The sequence below is a fragment of the Bubalus kerabau genome, chromosome 6 (genome assembly GCF_029407905.1).
Source record: "Bubalus kerabau isolate K-KA32 ecotype Philippines breed swamp buffalo chromosome 6, PCC_UOA_SB_1v2, whole genome shotgun sequence".
Taxonomy (NCBI): domain Eukaryota; kingdom Metazoa; phylum Chordata; class Mammalia; order Artiodactyla; family Bovidae; genus Bubalus; species Bubalus kerabau.
In genome coordinates, this window is record NC_073629.1 from 63,104,225 (window position 1) to 63,126,952 (window position 22,728).

The 22,728-nt window shown below is 31.7% G+C and overlaps 1 protein-coding gene across 7 annotated transcripts in view; it reads right to left on the reverse strand.

Moving 5' to 3' along the window:
- Positions 1-22,728, reverse strand: part of ADGRL2 (adhesion G protein-coupled receptor L2) — a 199,173-nt gene that overhangs the window by 167,798 nt on the left and 8,647 nt on the right. The gene's annotated exons all lie outside the window — the stretch shown is intronic.

The window sequence follows — 22,728 nt, forward strand, 5'->3', positions numbered from 1 at the left end:
AAGTGCACAGCCACTATAAAGATTCATATCTAAAGCTTTATCTTTGATTTCTTCTCATGGACACTGAACTACTGTGAACACTGGATATTAAGCCCGAACAACCAAAAGCATGAGAACAGGAAAAAGAGCCATCTAAGCGGGAGACCTAACAAAGTTACCCATCCTTGATATCATGTACTAATGCTGTGTAAAATGAAACATTAATGCTTTGGGTAAGCATAAAATTCTAAGCACTAAATGTATGTCAACTCTAAATGAGAGCTAAAGATTTCTGCACAAAATCAGTCTTTCTGATCTAATTTGTGCTATAAAATTATAATCATTATGGGACAGAATTTACTAGCAAATAAAAGCTGCTCTTCTAAAAACTATAGTTACCAAAACAACAGGATGATACCAACCCCACTCTGCCCCCACTGAAAAGACTTAGAAAATGAAAAATAAATTACAGAAATTCCCCTTCTTCTGAATAGAGGAGAAAACATGGACACCCTTGGGAGTTTTCTTTCAGTAAGCTGTAGAAGTAAACCCCTGTTATCACTCATCAGAAAGTCTTTTTTTAACTCCAGACCTTTGACATTCTTTTCCATTTGAGTTTATTTTCTTTCCTTTCACAAGGATAGGGCTGGGCTGGAAATGCTAACAGGGATATAAAAACCATGTGGCCAAACACTAGTTGCCACTATCTTTCTCTGATTCATTTCTGCACATATTGGTATCAAATATACAGTACTTGCATTAAACTATTTATTTTAAAGTACCCTTAACATTCATTTTTGGTCTTTATTGAGTCTTCTGCATTGTGAAGACACAGATTCTCCTATGAGAGGACTCAAAGGAGCAGCAGAAAAGAGTTCAGGAATCCTCCAGTAAATTACACCTGCTATCTGCTATAATATCTAGGAGTCATGCTGAGCAGGCAAAAGAGGCTTGTACCTGAGGACACTTGGGAGGCACAGACCAGGGCAGTCTGCCATTCTCATTAAAATGCTTCCAGTTGAAATAATAAAAACAAATGGCTGTCATTTTCAAACCAATGCAGGGGACATTTTATGACTGAACATAAAATTGCAAATGAAGTTTCAAAAGAAGAGGGGAAAAAATGAAGCTACAAACCCAGTTCAAAATATTACCTTATATAACATGAAAGTTGATGGCTTCCCCCACCAAAAAAAAAAAACTATAAATCCATTTGTTTAAAATATTTTGTATTTATTGTTAAATTATAGTATACCTACAATGTAGAATTTAGTGTTTTCCCCAATCTGGGGGAATGGGAAAGCTATTTTTAAACAGCAGTTCTCTCCAAAATTGACATTTTATTTTTTAACTTTCTAATTATCTGGAAATTTCATGCAACTTTTTTGAATTGAATATAAACTACAGGTACTATGGACAGAAATATTCTGTGAGCACATACTATGCTCATATGCAAAAGAAATACTGTACCAGACACATATCATTAACCCTTATATAAAGGTCAATATTTAAAGGTCAGAGCCAGAAGTCTGAGGCTCAGAAAAGAAATTCCATTACTGGAAGTCACTCAGCTAGCAAGTAGCAGAGCCTGAATTCCAATCAAGGCTAATTACAAGGACATTTTTCCTTAGGTGCTAAACTATTCACTCAGCAAACATTAACAGGATATACCACATGATAAGCGCTAAGAAACCAAAGAGACAAAACTCCTAACCCTAAGGGAGATTACATTTTAGCTCAATAATAACCTTTTCTAAATAAAATGCTACAATTGCCTGGCACATAGCTGCTGCTGCTAAGTCGCTTCAGTCGTGTCCGACTCTGTGAGACCCCAGAGACAGCAACAGCAGCCCACCAGGTTCCCCCGTCCCTGGGATTCTCCAGGCAAGAACACTGGAGTGAGTTGCCATTTCCTTCTCCAATGCATGAAAGTGAAAAGAAAGTGAAGTCGCTCAGTCGTGTCCGACTCTTCTCGACCCCATGGACTGCAGCCTACCAGGCTCCTCCGTCCATGGGATTTTCCAGGCAAGAGTACTGCAGTGGGGTGCCATTGGCACATAGCTAGGTTCATCCAAAATGATAGACTACACAGATAAACTAAATAGTTTACTTACATTATTTCATGAAATCTTCACAACATCCTGAGGAAATACAAAGTATCATCCCCAATTTCCCTTAAAATGAGAATACTTAACCTGTTCAAGGACAGTAAATAGTAACAGGACTGGGATATAAGACCATGGTCTACAATCACTATTGTCACTAATTAAGTAGTTCAGATAAACCTACTCACTTTGTGTGTTTCATTATCTTTCCCTTTGGAATCAAAAATATAAACAGAACAAAGTCATTCTGGGATTATGAAAGTGAAGAAATACCAAAAGAATAATGAGTTGATTTTCAAAATGTTTACATAAGTAAAACTAACATCCCTCAGGTAATGATAGCTAAATGTTAATTTTTAGTATTTGCAGTGAGCCATCATAATTTTATTCATTTTTAGTGCTAGTTTAAGTACTCACAATATATGTTATAAATTAACAAATTATTCTGGACAGATGAATCTTATGAACCAAAATACCTGTGAAGTTGGTTATGAGTCAAATTACAAACCTAAGTATTTCATCAAATAGAATTAACAATGAATCATAATAGTCATGGAAAGAACGTTTTAATGTTAACATCTATGATATTATGGTCTCATCACTGTTCATGTAAACAGAAAATAAAAAATTCAATGTTGCTCATGAGATGCAATCTTATACTCAGCTAACTATACCGGATCCTTTGTTCATAAATCATTGTTACTAGCCATTCTCTGAATCAATATTCAGATTCCCTCTTGGTCTATATATATAACCACTAAATGAAATAATAATGACCCAGGATCTGCCATATATTAGATCATCAATATCACCATCAGGGGTTTCTTAAATGTAATGAGGTAATCTGAGTAAAGTACGTCAAATGAACTTAAAAATGAAAAATTAACTATAGAGAATACGTGATGAGAAGCTGAAGAAAATTTTGTGAAGTATATAGCACATTGCCTTTTGTAATCAATAAATGATAAAATTCAGCTGGAAGCTATGTCAGTATATATAGTGTCATCTCAACTTGCAATTCTAAAATAAAATAAATAATGTTAACAATAAAATTGCATGTATGTCAATTTAAGCCAATGATTAGTGATTACATTCTAGATATTTTTGATACTGAAGTGAGTGTTACCTATTAATTATTATATTTATGTATTGGTCCTATGTTAGGTTCTAAAAGGATTATGAAACAGATGAAGATATGATTGCCACTTTCAAAAAATTAAGTCTTCTAAGGATAATTAAATACATTAGAAAATGATTAAGACCCCAAATATGCATTAATAACTGCTAAACTCCCCAAAATTTAATGGTAATAAAGATACTTTACACTAAAATTATGAAAGAGAAGAGAAATAAAATTTATGAACTTGTGTTTCCCTTGAAAACCTTGTGTACCTTGCAGACTTAGGTCAACCAATATCATCGCCTTTGCGGGAAAACTACACATGATCAAACAGCAAGATGACATAAGGGACTTCCTCCAAAAGAGGCAAGTTCCTGTGCCTTAACCAAGGTCATTCTTCATGAAACCCCGCATTCCATACTCTATGTTCTGTGTCTACAAGCAAAACTCAAAATAACAGTATTTTATTGCTGCTAAGTCATTTCAGTCGTGTCCAACTCTGTGCGACCCCATAGACGGCAGCCTACCAGGCTCCTCCATCCACGGGATTTTCCAGGCAGGAGTACTGGAGTGGGTTGCCATTGCCTTCTCCATCACTACTTTTGAAAACTAACTTCATTAACAACATTAGAAATAAAGCTGTAGCTTAAGTTAATGAACAGAACAGACTCTTACTTTCAGTGTTAGACTGAGATTCTATGTGGTCTACAGGTTTGATTCTTTAAAGACCATTCAAAGACTTGTAGGGGAAGGAAAGAAAAATATTTATAGACACGATTAAGAAAGAGCATGGACTGAATTATTTTGAATGACTGTTAAATATTTTAAAAAATTAAAAACATAAACTGTAGTTCATTATAAAATTAAAATACAACTTTATGTTTCAGTGCTTCTTAATTACTAAACTCATGGAGTGAGGGAGGTATGTGGTTTTTAGAAGAAGGATTTTCAACTTTAAAATATAATTTTATAATCTCTATTAAAATTTCAGGTAACATTAAAGTGGGAACAAAACTATTTAATAAAAAGAAATATTGCTTATAAAAGGCTGAGAAAAACTGACTAGAAGCTTGAATTACCTGTCAAGACTCTTATCTGGTAAAACATGCATTTCTGCAGCATTTCAGCAATTTTTAAATAAATCTTCCTAATCAGAATACTAATATTTGCGAAAAATATACCCCCTGTCACTCCTCCACATAAAAATCAAAACACTGTCCTTAATAATTACCAAAGATAACAAGTAATTCTTCAAATCTCTTTATCTAAAAATTATCAATAATATCCCATTATGTTTAGAAAGATTAAAAGCAAGAAATTATACAGACTGATATTATAGAGATCAGGAAAAGTTTTTCTGTAGAGGAATAGAGAAGTAAATATTTTAGGCTTCAAGGACACAGCATCTCCATCACAACTATACAATTCTGCCTCTATAGTACAAAGCTGCCATAGACAATGCGTAATGAATAGGCATGGCTGAGTGCCAATAAACTTTACTATAAAAACTGCCAGCCAGTTTACCAACTCTTGCTCCCATACAAGACGGGGACAACTGAATGCACTTCAGTCAAATAATGAACTGATCAATATCAATGTCTACCAAAATATTCAAACCGACTTCAGTCTATTATTTGAAGAAATATTTAAATGTTAAAGATAAATTAACCATGTTGGAACAAGAAAAACAAAATAAAGCAGCATTATATTGACCATAACAAATTAGTGTTTCAGTGTGTGTGTAACAGAGCCAGATGGACAGCATACAGTGATTGGGGAAACTCCAGAAAAGAAAATAAAAGGCATTACCACAGAAGCTATATCTTACTACTTTGGCAGGGTAGAAGGTAAAACCAATCAAAACAGTAAGTAATGGGAGGCTGAAAAATAATGAGGTTTAGACAAGGACCCTTGAGGTATTCTACCACTAGTATGATGGTTTCAAATAGCTGTCAGTAAAAGTGGATTCAAACTTGTGAAATTTCTGTCAGCACTGTTATTCACTCATATGAAATACTGGATATATCTCAGTCCCACATACTGTATTCAAAAGGAAACTACTAAATTCTAGTTTCTTCAATTTCTGCTATAAAGCTAAAAATTCTACAAAACCAAAATCACCAATATTACTCCAAAAAATTATGATGTCACAATAAATACATACATTTCTTTTAGAACAAAAGTATTTTTAGAATTTTCCAATTCCTTATATCTAGTCTCTTCCCAGTCAATATTTGACTGCTACTATTATAGTAAATACTTTTATTTTCTGCAATCTAATATTTCTTGAAATTGAACAGCCACACTGTAACATACCACAAGAATAATATTTCTAAGCTACAATTAATAGGTATCACATTTAAAATACACGAAGGCTAAACTTTTCTATCAATATTATATATAAGACAAAAGAGCGGAGAAGGTTACAAATTTTTAATAAGAGCATTATATTATGGTAGTAATAATCTAGGTGTTTTACTGGAAGTGAAGTGGATTACTGTAAATGAAATTTCAGTCCTGAAAATGTCCTTTCAGTTTTACAGATAACACAAAATGACTTTTTTTCATGTCTCTAGCGATAAGGATAAATTTGCCACACATTTAAATGGTGCCTTCACACTTCCCACCCTGACTCATGAATTAATAATTTAGTGACATTAATACAAGAAGATAAATGATAAAAAGGTTAAGGCTCATGGGTCAGCTATATATCATACTTCTTTTAGCACAGCTAATACTTCTCTGCCAATTATAGCTAAAACTTTTTAACAGTTTTCGATAGCATTTTTACAATCTAAGTAGCAGCTTATGCACACACAATTTCACACAATTCAGGCTTAATAAATCTCCTGCTGGTACCAAACAATCATTCTAGGGGATTAAAGTGCAACATCTGTTAACATTAATAATGTTTTATATAGTCACATGTATTAAAGAGGACTCTATACCATTATTAGTCTCCTAAAAATCCTTCTAGACCAATATACTGATTTAGCATGAATTATGCATTTATGCTTCACAGTAACAAAGAAACACATTAATGTGAAATGGTAAAATTAAAAAAAAAAAAAATCACACCCACTATGGAGTAACAGATTTCCTTTGACCTAAGCTTACTAAGTATACCAGTACATGCACAGATACATACACACACAAAATTAGCTCAGTCTCTAAAAGTTTTTAAAACCAAAAAAGTCCTCTGAAGAATTAATTGTAAGTTTGGATAAAATACACTGCTGTGAAGATGAAAGTTACTTCATTTTCAGGTAGTACGCATTCACTCACAGTTTCATTGATTCTTTCCCTGAGATGTCATAATCCCCTTTCATTCCTTTCATTCCCTCTGCCCTTACTTCTTTATCAACTTGTATAAAATTTCTTGGCTAATTTCTGGCCCTCCAACCAACTTGCCGACTTCTATTAGATTAATCTTCCTAATTTCACTCTAAACCATAAAAATGTGTAAAACTGGAACTAATCCTAGAAATCACTTTATACATAAGACAAAAACGCTTAGGGTTGTGACTTAACAAAGGCAGATCTCAGAAGTGCTGATTTGCAAATTCTCTCTTAGTAATAATAATATATTATTATCTCACTGTAATTTAAGTATCACAACAAACCTAGTATCTCAGTTTTAACAATAGAGGGACTGGAGGGGCAGTGGTAAAAGGAAAATGTTTTTTAAAAAATTGGCAAAAAGTAAAAAACAGGAATAGAGCCCAAAGAGATCTAACTTCAAAAATAATTCAACCCTCCATTTCTGTCGAACTTGATTTTGAATATGCCCTTCAAATTCTAGTTAAGATTTATTTTTACCCATATAGAAGACATTCCCCCTCCTTTCCACCTAAGGAAATTCTTTACAAACTTCCACCTATGCCATAAAGCCAACAAGATCCCCTCCAACTGAAAAAAAAGAAAAAAAAAACCTCTTTCCTAAAATTCCTTCAATCACTATGTGTACCATTTGTATAACTGTGATTGGGATGATTAGCTTATAACTCCTCTTCAATTAAGCTTTTAAACTATCATAAAAACCTCTTTTGTAAACATTTTCAATATTTATTTTTCTTCAATGTCTCTTCAAACCAAACAAAAAAAAAAAAGAAAAATGTCCAGGATACATACTCTGTTCAAGGCATTGAATCTGGTACTGTACAATACAATGATGTGGAAGATTATTATAACTTTTAATGGATGTTAATTACTATAATTTTTAATGGATTTCTTTTTAGGCTAACAACTAAACCTAAGAACAAACATCCTTTATTTCCTACTCTTCCTCTTTAACAATTAAAGTAATTCAATTTTTGGAGCATGGGAGGCTTATCCTCTCCTCTGCACCTTTCTTGGCATATTTCTGCTATTCCCTCTGTCTAGAATCCCTTCTGCTAACTGCTCTTCCTCTTCCAAGACTCATTTTAAGCCGATCACTTAACTATCTTACTCTGTCCTTCCCTCAGCCTCCATGTCACATAACAGAGGAGTATGGCCATTTGTGTACAAAATACAATATGCCTACCACTAACACAGGATTCTGAAGTTTTTTCAAAATCGTGCGTTAAATGAAAACAGAACACATGGCTTTCACATCTATAACCTCAGTTCGGGTACCCTTGAGTAATGCCTGGCAAATAGCATATAATAAATATTTTCAACAAAAAAAGAAGTAAAGAAATTAGGTAAATAGAAAGGAGAGAGGAAGGAAGGGGTGAATGAATAAACTGAATGTTCAGGAATCAATTTGAAAAAGACAAAGAAAAGTAAATGAACTCAGAAACTGAAGTATCAAGTTGAAAAACAACATTTTTAAATGAGAAACAAATTTAGAGATCTCCTAAAATAGGGAATTTTAAGCATTTTTTGAAATACTTTAATATTGAAGAACTGCCAATTTAAGACACAAAAAAATAAAAATAGCTTTTTTTCAGAAGTTGAATTTATCACTGTTTGGCATAAAATAAGTTTCTGTTATCATTTATAGAAGTCAAATAAACTCCCTCAAGGAAGTTTTAAAAACCACCAAGCCTCCTCACTGTAAGAGAGAGGTAGCAAAAAGGTCCACTATTAGTCAGGAAACTAAACCTACAACTTAGGCCCAACCAAACTCAAGTAGAATAATCCCCTGATGAAGTTTTTCTTTAAAACTTCAGATTTCCTTCAACTTATGATGGGGTTACTTAAATCTCTATAAACACATATGAGTTGAAAATATCTAAGTCAAAAATACATTTAATGCATCTAACCTACCAAGCATCATATATTAGCCTAGTCTAAACTAGCTTCCTTGGTAGCTCGCATGGCAAAGAATCTGTCTGCAGTGCAGAAGACCTGGGGTTCAATGCCTGTATCGGGAAGATCCTCTGGAGAAGGGAATGGCTACCCACTCGAGTATTCTTGTTTGAAGAATTCCATGGACAGAGTCCAGTAGTCTTGCCTGGGAAATCCCATGGACAGAGGTGCCTGGCAGGCTACACAACTGAGCGACAAACACACAAAAACCTAGCTTATCTAAAATGTGCTCAGAACACTCACTGTAGTCCACGGTTGGGCAAAATCATGTAACACAAATACTATTTCATAATAAAATGTCGAATATCTCATATAATTTATTAAATACTGTACTGAAGGTGAAAAACAGAATGATTGCATAGGAACAGATATTTGTCATTGTGGTTAAGAGCTGCAAATCGCTGCCATGGCCCACCATCAAGAGAATATTGTAGGGCCTACAGCTAGCCAGTAAAGAGTCACAATTCAAAAATTTGAAGTACGGCTTCTGGTGAACACATACCACTTTCACACCATGGTAAAGTCGAAAAATCTTAAGTCAAACCATTGTAAAGGTTAAGTCGAAAAATCTTAAGTCAAACCATCGTAAAGGTAAAGTCAAAAAATCTAAAGTTAAACCACTGTAAATTAAGGACCATCTGTATTTGAAAATTCAGTAATTAAAATACTGAAAATAACTTAAAACTTTAAAAAGTACTACAAAATGCGCAATTACATAAAACTATATTAAGTATATCTGAGAGATCTGCTTTTAAATAAAACAGTACAGGGTAAATAAACAAATCTGACATTTATTTTCAAAGTACGCTAAAAACAGGCAAGATAATTTTCTCTGGCAAAAATTTTTGACAAAATGGGCTTCCACATCTACATATTCTCCCAGCAATGTTTTGAATGAGAAAACACTGTTTCCAAAGTGAAATCCTCTTACAAGTCCATTTTTTTAAAAATAAAGATCAATATAAAGGTACAATAATATACTTAATCACCATTCAGAACAAAGAATGAAAAAATTAAAACCCACACCTCGTTTCTGCTCCAAAATTACAGGACTGATATTAGCATTCTAATCCAACACCAATCTTGGGCTTATATCTCACCTCTATATGAAAAAACAGTAAATTTCACACTGGGAATTAAACTTCAGCCTTAGTTTGCAATTAAGGTATCTGACATTGCCTATAATGCACACAGGTCGGCACTGCAGATTTCTTTCTTTTTAGTATTTTTGATTTACTGCAGCTGTTGAAAAACCATGGCTACTTCTAAATCCTAACTTTCTACCCTTCCACAGAACAGCATTTGCAATTAAATTGACTAATATACAAGTCAAACAACGTTGACAATAAATCTAAGCAGCTTCTTTGCAGAAAGATGTCTGAATGTCAAATATGAAATTTAACAAGTTTTAATAATTAGACTCTGTAAATGGTACTATATATACGTCTGTCCTAATTTGGGAAGATGAGCTTCTCACATAATACTAATCACACTAAATATAAAAACACATTCTGGCGTTTCACTAACTTAAATCTTGAAACCCTACAGCTACAATTTACAAATTTAATTTTATTAATATTTTTAATCAAACCATAGTTATTATTCAGCTTCATATAATGCAATTTAGAGTAGTTTTCTGCTGTGAATACCAGAACACAATGAGATTTTAATCAGATTTTAGTATTAGTCACTAGAAAACATTTTGGAAAGCAGACAACCACTACCACCCCCTAAAAACCTATCACTTCAAATTAAAGGTAAAGATAATCCACCTATGATATCTAATTACCCACTGAAGAAAGAAATTGCAGAAGAATGACTCTTTGAATACTACAAAATATCTGATGCCAAAATTTGGGCCACCTCTGCTAAAAGATTATATAAAATATTAAATGCTATTGTTCACAGGTTACTAAGTGAGTAGATGGTTACACCATGGATTTGTTAGAATATTTTGTTAAAATTTCTTACATATCTTATGACCATTAAAAATGTCTTTTAAAAAAATTCTTTTAAAGATGTCTTTTTAAACATTTCTATTTTATCTTAAAATTCACAATACAGTATCAATAACCACATTTAGTTAACCTCCCTTTATTTCAGGTTGATTACCTTAATGTGAATCTGTTTTCAGCATAACTGATCCAGCAGTAGAAAAAGGGTTAGAAGCCAGCCTTCATACCAGGATACAATTCTGACAAATACCCTCCACTGACTTCCTTTTAAAACTGTGAATACATGGGAGGAACCTAATCTTTAGGATGATTGGGGGGCAGGGATTTTGAAGCTATGATTATAGGTCAGGAAGAACTACCAAAAAAACCTTACTTGGGATGGTTTTCATATGGTAATTCAATCAGGCATCTTTACTGTAAGAGTAAAATGAGAAAGACAATTTATATTCACAGGTAGACGGATGGGTATACATCAATACTTCCTGTTTTCAGTATGAGAACATCAATTATGATAAAAGTCAGGTCAGTTAGTGACATACCAGATTCAGGAAGATAGCAAGAATAATAGAATACCAATCATAAAAAATATTCAAAACCTCTGGGCAGATTTAAGAAAAAGAGTAAGAGGGAACATACCAAAGAAAAGTGAGAGAAAAAATAAAATTTAAAGAATGATAATAGATGTCAAAAGACCAAGCCTATACTTAATACATTTATTATTATCCTTATAATTCCTATATTTAAGAGGAATCAGAAACTGGTTAAGTTCTAGTGCAATTTATTGTGATCTTCATTATCATCCATGATAAATGTTTATTCAAAAATATATTGAAGGCTACTCCAAGTTAATTGCTAATAATTGGGGCTGATAGGTGGTTCTGGTTGTTGTTCAGCCTTGTCACCCATAATTAACAAGATATAAAGGATCAGCTACAAAACCTGAATGTTACTGCTGGGTCTAAATAACAGAAAGCTACTGAGGAAATGATTTCATTCTTCTTATAATGAACAAGACGTAGCTGGGAAATTTCCTATGTACCAACAGAATAAATATCTAAGTTCATGATTTAGAAAAAGAGAAAGCTAAAATAAAGATAAATTGCAATGAATTAAAAAGGGGGGAGGCAGGCTGATAGCTAAGGAAACCTAAGAGTATCGAATTAGTTGGTTAAGGAGGTACTAAGAATGTTACTAAAATGCAATGAAACAAAGAGTATCTCAACAAGTCTAATCATGACAAAAGAGCTCTTTCACTATTAAATGAAGACTTCTCCCTAACCAAATTATAATTGCTGAATTTTATAATCTTCACTATCTTGAAGGCACCTCATAAAAACACAAATATACACCTAAACTAACATGACGTTAATCAACTATACTCCCATATAAAACAAAAAATAATTTTTAAAAAATCTGAAGGAAACTACAAACCTAAGTAGAACACAAATTAACCAAAAACCTAAACCAATAGTTTCAAATCCACATAGTAAGTTCTCACTTTAATCAGCACTTGATAAAACATGAATATCTCTTAAAGATATGCAGGTATATACTCAAGAATATTTTTAGAGACATCTAAAGGAAGCAAAATAATAATATTTCACAAATCATATTAAAAATATACATATCAACTTGAAGCAATTTTTGCACAGCTGATATTCTTTAGGCATAATACACACACCTCAAAATAATGTCAGAAAAATGGGTTCGTTCCTCCTCTCTCGCTCTCAATAGGCTAATGGCAGGAATGAACGACTCGTATAGAACCTAGGTTTTGATTCCTAGCTCTACCTCTACCCCGAATTCAACCAGTGGCCAAATTCTATCCCATCATTTAAAAACTTTTCCAGTTTGTCTATTGCCATTGCCTCTCATCTGGACTGTCATCTACACCTTCTAACTAGGTTTCTGTTTACTCCAGTATTTCTGTACTCTAGTTCATTAGTTACACCATGATGACAGCAATTAAATATAACACTTGCTTAACTGAAAATATTAACAGCTTTTTATGGCCTTCATGATAATGTCTAACCTGAGCATATAAGACTCTTTGTAAACATGCCCCTAAGATCCCAGTGTCATCTCCCTCTACTTTCTGGGCAATCCATATCTTCCATACTTCCTTAAGGCACCTTACTAAGGTACCATCAGCCTTTTTTTCGCCCTGATCTGTCTCTGACTTCTCCTCCTCCTCAAAAAGCCTTCATCTGCAAAAACCCTCCTCTGTCTTCAGATCTGTTTAAATGGATTCTCTTTTTTCCATGTTATTCATTTTAAATTCACTCCTGCTACCCTGTATTTCCACAGCCCTTCCTCTACGCTTCAGGTTGGAATATTACAGTATAATTATAGTTATTTGCGGAAATATCTGTTTCTCTGATGAGATTTTAAGCACCTAGAGAGCACAGTCCTTATACAGTACATTTTTTCAGGCAGGGCCTCAATAAATGGCTGTTGGTTTAATATAAAAACAATTAAAGCTCTGAAGTTAATGGATAAGTAGATGAAATGTGCTAGTAGGAAAAACTGCACTTGTAAACAGTAAAAACAAACAATATTTTAAAATATAGACTTTAAGACCAATGAAAGTGAGTGCATACTTTTGGTACGGCAATTTGGACAAATTCGATACTGTAAGTACAGTCACATTTTTAAAACCACATGTGCAGCCATAATAACCTCTGTGGCAATTGTAGGAAACCAAAAATAACACCCTGAAAGTAAAATCCAAAGCATTACAAATACTGTGAATTATTAAAGTAAATCCACGTCGTTAACTGTCATTTATACATATACAACATTGCCTGGAAAGGTTACTGTGAACTACAGAAGAGTTAACTGTACTTTGAGAACATACCTGCATATGAAACATCCTACTTTTCAAAAGACAATTTAGGTATGACTTTTACTTTAATTAAACTCTCAAAAATTATTTATTATAGTAAAAATTGGCCACTACTGTGTATCGTAATACAATTTAACTTATCAAAATTGGGAGTAAGTTGTAGGATAATTGCCAAAGATGGATGGCACTGGATAAGTGACATCTTCTGACTTTGAGAAACCTATAAATTGCACAACACAGAATGGTGACAAGGTTGACCTAAAAATTAAGATTTCTTTCTTTCAAATTTACCTTTATGACCTTATTTGTACCCTACAAATGTCCCTTTACATTAAAAGTTCGTGTAAGGAGTTTTAATTAGATTAACAGTCTGAAATATAAGCTAATTTCAAAAATGGAAACATCGGCCTTTCAGCTAAACAACCAAATACACCACTAGGTGTTTGTATCATACGGTGAAAGACAAAGACAAGTTTATGATTATTATGTCACAAACAGGTACACACACACACTAGAACAATTTTCAATTTTTTACAATTTCTAGTAAATTATATACACATTAAATCAAAAGCTCTGCTGTTCTAGATTTATTATTATTCAACTTCTTCACCCGTTGTGCTTGCATAGAATCAATAAAACTCAAAGTACATATAAAGGAATTTCACTACTGAAGATAGGGAGCTTCTAATTTCCACTGAATTGTTTGTAAAAATAATTTTCAATCTATTCATAATTGTTGCAATAGAGGCAAAAAAGTCAACGGTTTCTATACCATCGTAATAGGTGATTTTAACCTAGATGTCAAACACTTAAATTTCATCAATTTTTGATTGTGTGTTAAAATGATGTAAAATATTAAAGCTTTAATAAGAGTTCAGCATTAAAAAGTCAATTTGGTAAGTAAGGAATGAATGCTCAAACAGATAAGTGGAGCTTTAAAAATTCTGAATGGTCTAGTTGTGATACTGTCCAAAAGTTAATTTTCATTAGCAGTGTTAATGAAAAATTTAACTACGTAGCTAAAACTACATACTGTTTCCTGGAATTCTTTCTAATAGTTTTAGTTTGATTTTCTAATTATTGATCCTGTTATAGCTCCCTATCTTAAAGCCTATCCTTATACAGGGCTGCATAAACTTTCTACTCTTTTTAGATCTCTTTCACGCAATAAATACAAATTAATGTCAACAAGTTAAAACAGTAAAAGTGCCACAAAGTTTAGCTAAGTCATAAATTCTAAGAGAAAAGATAAGAGAAAATCAGCAGAAACTTGTCTTATGCATAATGCAATAATTTATAAGTTTAGATAATACAGCCTAATTTTCAGCCAAAAAATAAGATTAAAACAATGGTAAATCCTGGCAAAGATATGATAGTATATAATACATACACTTTCCTTACCATATTTTGGCTGAAACAAATCTAAATAAAGTAGGATGGCAGGCCAATCAAAGGCATCGACTGTGCAATGTAGCTGCCCATATCAATCCTTTTTATACACAAACTACTTTTTTTTTCTTTTAAATAATTTTATTCATAACACAAATTTAATTATAGGATGGAAGTACACATGCACTCCTCAGTCATTTATGATGCTTCAATGAAAAACTTATTTTCTATGAGAAAAAAATATATGCAACAGAGTTTTTATTTTGTAGGTTGAATAAAAGTATGCAAAGTATAAAAAGATCCCTCTTATGTTACAATGAATTGTCAGAACTAACATTAAAAGAATGTTTTACAAGAGTTGAATGACAAGCATGAAAGTATAACAAATTATGGGGACTCAATATATACTAAGTCATATGGAAAAACTTTGAAGGTCACCAACAAATAATGAGATTTCATATTAAATAAAACAAAAACTATTTCACATTAAATAAAACAAAAAACATTGATTACTAATCACTCAGTTTTTATCTTAGCTCTCTTTAGGAGGTCAAACTGCAGCTTCTTTGGGAAGTCAAATGAAAAACATGATTTAAGTTTTTTAAAGGAGAAATAAGGCCCTCAGCCATAAATTCAGAAATGAATGATATCAAATTATTTAAAAAATGCCTGAAGAAAACACTCTATCAGAGGGAATGCCAAAAATACAAAAGCAATACACAAAATACCAAAATGACATTCTTAAGAAGAATGCAAGAAATACCTGATATTATCATCAATTTTATAAATATAAATAAGATCTGTGATAACTTACTTTTTAAAAAAACAGGCAAAATAAGCTTTAATAAAGTAAGCTAACAAATTAAAACTATATTTTAGCTTATTTCCAACTAAAACTTAACATCTTGGTGAGCTAACTGCAACCCTCTTGATAGGCTCTTCTTGGTTTTCACAGAATTAGCAGGCAATATAGAGAATGAAGCTATTAGTGTATGATTCTCAATATTCTTAAAATACTTAGGCAATAGTTGTAGTATAGTTTTCAATTTAGTACTGTTTTAAACAGCTCTAATTCTTGTTCTCTAATTTCTTTATAGGATATTCTTATACTATTAAAAAACAATCTATATGTTTTTGAAAAATTGAACTCTAGAAAATGTGAATTTGAAGATACTAAAGGTTTGTTCTTGTGTTTTTTAATCATATATTATTAACTGAATAATAACTGTCTTAAAAGATATCTATTCTCATTTAATGAAATCAATTATAGGTTTCCAGGCTGAAATATCTAAAGAACTTAAGTACTTAATATATTAGTAACACAACACAAAAAAAAAATTTTTTTTTTTAAATGGGAGACGCGGCAGAGGGAGAGCAACTGCATTATTAAAACAGCCAAGTATAAAAGTTATGATTGACCATCAAGTTTATTGTAATTCTACATCACCACAATTCTGCAAAATATTTTGTAAGCACTATTCAACCATAAACTCCTATACACATTATAAAGATAGAAAAGTGCTTTGAGAACTGTGTTCTTAAATACATTAGTGTGTTGCAGCTGTTAAGCGAATCCCACATAGCAAAGAGTTAAAACAAAGACTTTTTTGAAGTGCAATTTAATTTCAAAGATCCAGTATTTATTTTTATATCAGGTATTGTGGACCTGATTAATTAATTACTCTAAGAGATAACAAAGCATTTGTTATGATGCTCTAACAAGGAGTAAAATGCATGGCTAAACCTTTTCCTTGAACCTAAATCAACTCTTACTTAGGGCCTCTCAAATGAGTAATAATAACTACCTTGCTTTGACTTACATTTGGTCAAAACAAAAATGCCTTCTGAATCCATAAACTGGCTAAAAGAGCATTAAATAAAAAGTTTTTTTTTAATTACACAAAAATTCATTGATTCAATGGGTTTTCCTTTCCTTCTTATAACTGATTTAATTAAATGACAATAGATACCTTTTAAGACAAGATATCTTTAAAAAAAAAAGTATCTATTAAACAGAAATATAAATCTCAAAATATAAATCATTTGTATGATTAATGATCACATTTACATTGAAATACGAAAACCAAATTTAAGAGACAAAATTGTCCATAAGTAAAAATCATAAGTATTTTTAAATTTCAGGTATTTGCTTTGGTGTTGGATGTTTATAAGGTAAATCAATTATGTCTAAATTACTGGTAATTTGTAATATCTTCGTTGATAAAAATAGCATACTTTTTATTAAAAATACCTAATATCTTAAAATTTAATATTTTTTAAAATGAATAGAAATTTGATATTCTAAGGTCTTAAACATTTTCACTTTAATATAGCTTTGAATTAGCAATATTAGAATGTCACAAAATCATACCATACAAAGTGTACATAATAAAATGTAATCTTTTTAAACTTCTGTTAGATTTCAATTTGAATAAATCTACCAAATAGATAATCAGAAATGCCTTTGAAACGTGAAGGCAAAAAGACACTGTTCATTTTTACAATTAAAATGAAAGGTATAGTTTTTAAATTCTGGTAATAAGGCAATTTAAAATATATTTTTAAATTATTTTCTGATATAGTTACTAAAACATACAGTTCACAGTTTTGCATTTCCAGACTCTTCAAATAGATATATATAAAATTCTGGATAAATACTATTTAGAGTTTACTTTGAGTTTATTATTTAGATATAGTTTTGTTAATGTGTTTAAGATGTTAAACGTTAAAATATTTACCTCTGAGTTCAAACAGTTAGAATTTCTATTTTTATTATTTCAAATATATATTCATAACAGTATTACCCTTATCTGGAGAATTTTTCTTTATATTGTAGTCTATTCATAATATTTAAAAAAGCAATCTGCTCATATAGATGCAGAAACAATTAATACATACCCAACATTAATACAAATGACATGATGTCTTATCATAATTCATATTCTTTTTTACTGTTCATTCCTGAATGTTTAATAGAAATTTTTTGGTTATTTACTAAGAATGCCAGGGTTATTTTAAATGGAAAAGCAGATGCCAATTAACTTTCTCATCATAAACATCCTCAATATAATAAAATAACAATAATCTTTCTACAGCAATAATTTAACTTTTCACTAGCACATTTTCTTCACAATTAATTCAAATTTCATTATTTTAAAAGTTGCTCAGTAGTCTACCTTTAGATTAAAGACAAAACAGGTAGAACTTACCCTAGCTGTGCCTTTCAATAACCTCACAGAAGTTATGTACTCTGTGACAGTTACTGTTCCTCATGTAATAATTTTCCTGGAATGAATTCTCTCTAGTAACCCTTAGCTCACTGTGAAGAGAGGTGTGGCATTTAAGGGAAAAGAGTAATGAACTATAATATCAGATTCCATATTCCAATCCCTATCATATTTAGCACCAACTATGACATGGTATGATAAGAAATCTCTTTGTATATTATTTAAGGCAATGAAGCAAAGTTGGCAGTACAGGATATCTATCGATAATTTTATGGAAAGGAACATGTGGATATGTTTGTAAAACATAGCATGTAATCCTATTGAAACATAATTGCTGTTGCTAATATTCTTACCCTGATATGAATATGTTCTGCATCAATGTAGCACAGACTTGTTAAGATAATACATGACCATGCTGAGAAGGTAATACTTATACAAAAGCCCATGCCACTACCATAAATCTCCTTATTAGACAACAGTTTTCATACTTAGAGAGGCATTCAGTATAATAGTGAATAACTCAACTTTTCACATTAGTAAAGATTAGCTAATAATATAATAAACCCACAAGAGCAAATTTCATCAAGAAACAGTCTTTTAAAATACAAAATAAATATTTTTGTCATCTCATCCCTTGGTAAACTAAGGAAAAAATGAACTATTGTATCTCTTTTCAAGTATTCTTAAGTAGATAACCTTTCTTCCTCCTAACGGGCAAATTCTTATAATGCTACCATACCAAAATGTAAAAATTAAAATAAAATGATTCATTTTTAGTAGAATTTAACATGATATCCTATCCTTAAATTTCCTGTCACAATTAAATATACACAGGTAATTTGAAAAATCTGCTCACTAAAAATTTGATCCAAATGCTCCTACAGGCTTTACATTTAGATTATCAAAACACCTGCTTGCAAAACTCTCTATTATTTCTGAGTATCTGGTTAAAAATTTTTTAGAAATTAGTTGACTCGGAGTTCACAAACAAAATTCTGTTTCTAATCAAGCAGTCTTTCATATCTGCATTCATTTTTTACCAAGCTAGAAAGCAGTTTTCTAACCTACTTAATAAAAGGTCCTTATTAGTAGTTTACCCGTTTTAAGTGTCACTGCACAAATCAATCCATCTTTGCAAGTAAAAATCACTAATCCACGTGATTGTTTTTGTTTTTAGAAAAGAACACATGCAACAAATCTAATCTGATCTACTAATTAAATGTAGAGGAATGCAATTTAGTCCTTATCATTAACTGATTGTTTTATATTTTGCATAATCCGGAAAATTATCTAAAATTTTTGAATCTTTTAACAGTTAAGTATTAAAGCAGAAGATGTCTGCAGCCATCCTCCCAGAGCTTTGGCCAATCATTTAAAAAAAGCAGAATCTCAAGATGAACCTGATTCACTATCTTCATTGTCTTTCTAGGAAATTTTACTAATTAAGAAAAAGTAAAAAGTATATCTGTAATCTGTAAATACAGAAAATCATAAAAACCTGGCATTTATTACTGTAAACTTCACTAGAATTTGCCTAATCTCAAAATGCTTTATTTTCCTTAGAATAATTTTTCTCAAACAAAAACAATGTTAATAAAATATCATTTTCAAAAGGGAAATGATCAATTTATACTGCCTTGATTATTTTATCTCATATGCAAGCTCCCTCTACAGGTAATAACAAAGGTTGGCAAAAATATTTGAAACATGTAGGCAATTGTGTGGTAAAGATGCAGAACATAATTGTATAAAAATACTATTATCTAGCATTGTTCCTCCTCCTTACCAATTACTTGATAAATAACTGCTCCTGAAAATCTGTGGTTCAGCATGATTACTCTTGCCCAACATCTTGGTTAAGAACACAGCTAGAGCAGTCAGGATACACAAACTTTTCATATTTCACCCAGAGGTACTCGCACAGTGTATTTCAAGGAAAAGAAAGCATTACCTTGCTTACACAGCACCAGCGTGAAACTGGCAATTCACCCAAACCAAAGCTGCCCAAGACATTTACCTGGTGCGTCTACTAAACGCAAAGAAAGCAATCCAAAGTGGCTTCTTAGGACTGACTCACAGTCAAAGATAAAAAGTCATATTTAAACGACTCCAGTTACAACCACATTTTATTTTTATTTAGAATAACTCATAAATTTAACCCAGTGAATATCTTCTTTTGAAAACTAAATGTATTTTCATTAATTCAATAGAAAGAAAAAGAAATTCAATTGCTTTCCAAAAATTTTCTTTATCTCTCCATAATATTTTTTTTAGAATCTGTTTTAGATTTCTGTTTACACATTCTCCTTTTTTGCCACGTTCCTTTGCCCAGGTATACGGAGATAAGACAGATCCTTGTCAATGAAGAAAAAAAAAAACCAGGTTAAAAACCATTTCAAATTCTTGGGACAAGGTGTTGCCAAAAAAATGTTTCGTTTTGATTCCTCTCTCCTTTAAGATTTTTGGCATACCCCACCTTTATAAGGTATAAGCAGTGTTTGTAAATTTGATGCAAATTGTTTGACTTACCTATAAATGAATTGACAAGCTTATCAAAAGTGATTTTTTTAAAAACTAAGATTATTAAACTATTATGAAAGATATGCTAACTTTCATGCTAAAACATACAGAAATATAGATATCAATTATATTTTTTTCCAATTAAAAAAGAAAATAAGGTTAATAGGAAAAGCAACTTATAATAAGCAGAGTTTTTAGTGAGATTTTTGCTTAACAGAAAGAAATAAAATTGTTTCACTTATATTTTTAAATATTCAGACTGCAGACCTAGTTTAAAATCAAAGGCAATATAAAAAGTGGGTTCCAAAGGCTATGGGTGACAAAGCATTTGCAGCAGAAAAAAACAAAGGAGGGGCCTTCCCCATATTATACCTCATCGAGAGCACTATCAAGAGAAAGCACCTAAATAGTAAAAATCTTTCACACAGCAGGCAGAACTTGGAAAAGGACAAAAACAACTGTGTCCTTAGTAAAGGTGAAAATATCCAGGATATTATAATTTTAGTATAATTTTTATTTGCTGGTGCATATGAAGCAAAATCAAGTGTTTTAGGATTACGCCCATCTTTTTCAAAATGGAACAAGATATGTAAAATGGATCAATTCTTCATTCAATACACTACACCTTTATCAAATTCTATGAAAATATGTGCAGTCACTGGGATATAGGTACATAAGCTTACCTCATCAAAATTAATGATTCCCAAGCTGTCTTGAACATTTTAAACCATAGAAAAGTCAAGAATTTTAAGATTTAAAATACACCGTAAGCATCCTGAGACTAAAAAGATGAGTGAAGAAAATGTTATATAAAAAATGCATTCTGTAATACCTAATCAATAACAACAACAGTAAACAGTAAAAAATGGTAAGCTTTTAAAGCACAGGAATAAAATTTCTATTCTTACAGTAGAATAAAAAAATTAAAATTCCAAGAAGAAATCCTTGCTTCTAAGTAAAGACACAGGGAAAATAGTTTTCAACATGATTTTTTTTATGTAGTAACTTGTAGTTGACAGCTAAGTAAATATAATCTACATAAAACAGAAATAATCTATCAACTAAAGACCTTGTCAAAAATCTTGTAAACTTACCCATTACGTGAAGAAATGATGTCACAGTATTTAATTTTAAGAATAAATGATTAAAATTAAAGCTCACTTTATAAACAAACCAGAAAGAATTCTCTTTTTCCTCTCTACAGATATACCCTACTTACTATCCTCTACTAGAGAAAGCATGAGTCAAATGCAAGGTCACGCAGACCGCCCCCGACGGCCAAGAACCATCTTTGACAGTATGGGGGTTAGATTATTCTCTCACCTAAATCCAGTGCAATAATCTGTTTGGGGTGTGGACTGATGTAAAAACACCTACAAAATGAGGCAAAGTGTGCATAGCACAAGAATTTAATGGTCCAAAGGCAGGAAATATCTTTGAGAACAAAACACAGATCAAGTAAAGTCATATCATTTTCAAAGTCAGTTTAAAAACAGATATCTTAATCATTTTACATTTTAAACTTGCCTCTGTGCTAATTTTTAGCCAATAACTGTCAATTAACACTGATGTATACAAAGGAACAAAATGGAAAATGTATGCTTATGTACCTACATGTTTGTATATATTTGACCAAGAAAGGATTTAGAGTATTATCTAGTAACTGAAAGAACAAAATTAAATCCTTCCTCTTTTATTATATATCTCACAATGCATTCTTCTTTGCTACTACAATGGCTAATGTTTTTGTTATTCATCCAGAAAAAGATACAGGGTTGTACCTGGTTTTGTTCTAACAAAGTAATATGTGACCGAATTGATCTGAGTCTAAAGTTAACCATTTTTTCAACTTCTTCTCTCTCTCACATTCAAACCTGTTTTTATCCATGTTTCTTTTCACAGCTACCTGATGAAAAAAATTTCAAAGTTACTTCATGCATCTTAAAACAGAATTAAGATCTGATTATTTCAGGAAGTTAACTTCTGTTCAACCTGCCTGCTTTTTAATCTTGCATTTCTATGTTTATTAAAGTCCTGAATCTATCCATTAAAAAGTCTCCCAAAGAATTTTCAGCTTTAAGTAAGCTTCTTTTAAAGAACTCATTTTGAAATATTGAAATTCAAAGATTAAGGTGTAATCTCTGGGTGTGAATTTTAATGTTTATAATGGGCTCCTCACAGATTGGAAAAAATCAATGGCAAGACCAACAGGGGCCCGTTTTGCTCAGCATACGTTTTCTTGTCAGGTTGTGATTAATGCTGTGCTCTGTAGAGGGAGACATTACATCCGGGC